This window comes from Limulus polyphemus, unplaced genomic scaffold (genome assembly GCF_000517525.1).
Source record: "Limulus polyphemus unplaced genomic scaffold, Limulus_polyphemus-2.1.2 Scaffold1736, whole genome shotgun sequence".
Taxonomy (NCBI): domain Eukaryota; kingdom Metazoa; phylum Arthropoda; class Merostomata; order Xiphosura; family Limulidae; genus Limulus; species Limulus polyphemus.
The window spans coordinates 87,598-89,741 of NW_013667346.1; positions in this window are offsets into that span (position 1 = coordinate 87,598).

Consider the following 2,144-nt stretch of genomic DNA (forward strand, 5'->3'; position numbering starts at 1 on the left):
ATTTTACAACAAAACAGATGTATTAGACAATGAGCATTTTTAATGACAATTACGTTGGAGAAAGTTATTGTAGATAACGAATAAATTGGTTTTAATAACTTACATTATATAAAGATTGTTTTTTGTTACAAAATATTTAAAACTAATAGTTTAGTTTTGGTTGTAAAACATTTACAAAATATGATGTTAAGTTTTGGTTGTCAGATATTTACTGTAAATAAAGTTTAGTTTTGGTTGTAAGATATTTACAGTAAATAAAGTTTAGTTTTGGTTGTAAGATATTTACAGCAGATAAAGTTTAGGTTTGGTTAAAAGATACTCGAAAAAAAGATTCAATGATCAAATTTATTACTAATACGAAATTGACAAAATACATGAAATATTTCAAATAGATCAAAATGCTTAAGTTGTAGCATAATGTAAATTAATAATATGTATGTGTGTTAGGGAAAGGGTTGCTTCTCAAAACAAACATTGGTCACTGAATGTATTGTAATAATATGTTGAGGAGCGCTGAGTAGTGTCGCTGGTTACTTCACAAGTTTCTCTCTGAAATTGTTTTGCAGACACAGTTCCACTGAACAGCTTTACGTGTTATTTTAACGTGATAATGTGGATTACATGTTTTAGCAATATCCGGATGATATACAATTCTTAGAAGATTAAACAGTGACATAAACAAGAATAATTCAACTGAAATCTCCCCCCTCTCTCTCTATCCACATGTATTACTGTTTATACTTAGAAAAATAAACAAACGTAAGACCCTCTTTGAGGATTACCAAATACATGAAAGGTTAATTTGAAAGAAGGGTAAAGTTTAAGTGTGTTAATAGATGGGTTATGATAAAAGAAAAACGTGTTGGAGCCTATGTGGATATGTCCTAATGAAATACAGTCTTTTATAGCTGGTCATTCTAAAACTTCATGCTGTTTGTTAATAAGCAAAAAATTGTGACACCTTTATTTATTTTTAAACAAGATAGAGAGCGTTTAGTAGTGTTGAGGTCAAGGTCACGTGACGACTGGGTTATACATAGACTGCTCCGGCCCTTCATTTAAGGTTTAGAACGAGGGGTATGACTTGTTACAGGTCTATTTCTGGATGGTCCTGACCCTAAGTTGATTCATATTCTTTTGTTTTCCAATGCCATTAAGTACAAGGGATATCCCTATCTTAGAAATTCCCAATCTGGACATACCTCTATAATCTGACTGTATGAATAGTTTGTGTAGGAAAGGGTTGTTATATACATTTTTTCAGAAATGACTAATTTTTGGTCATATCGTTCTACCTATGACTGCCAAAGAATGTTAACATGTAGTTCTGATACATTCTATTCCACCACGACTTTATATCGGTTGTGGTTGTAACGTGACTTGCTGAGTTGCATGTTCAAAATAGTTTTAATATAATATATTCAATCGTTTGTATTTTATGATCACATAAAAAGCCTGTATAAGATTTATTTTTGAATTCAGTTTTTTTGTAACATTATAATTATATCTACTTATCAATCACAGTTCAGTTGGGAAATTAGTTGTCAAGAACAAAAAAGTCAAAGATAAAATCCGTTAAATAGATTACATATTAAGTAAAATTTATATTTTATATATAAAATATAAACATATATTGTTCACCTTTACACTTAAACAAGCAGAAAAACATTGAAATAAATTACAAAATATATTCTTAGAAGTTAAGGTGTTTTGTGTGTTTTATTAGAAAGTTGGGGGCTGGTATGGCCTGGTGATTAACGGCACTCAACTCACAATCTGTGGTTATATTATTAGAAGTTAAGGTGTTGTGTTATATTACAAAGGTGAGGGCTGGTATGGCCTAGTGATTAACGGCACTCAACTCACAATCTGTGGGTCGTGCGATTGAATCCTGTCACCGAATATGCTTGCTCTTTCAGCACTGGAAATGTTATAATGAGATGGTCAATTCCAGTCTTCATTGATAAAGAGTAGCCCAAGAGATTACCAGATAGCCTCCAAGTAGGTGAATTTGGAATAATTATACTCATTGGAAGAAACCTTAAATATATCTTTAGAAGTTTAGCACATTGTCTTTTATTGCTAAATACTTTGAAATATTTTATTACGTAAAGTAAAACTAGAAAAATAAACTTTGTAAAGTT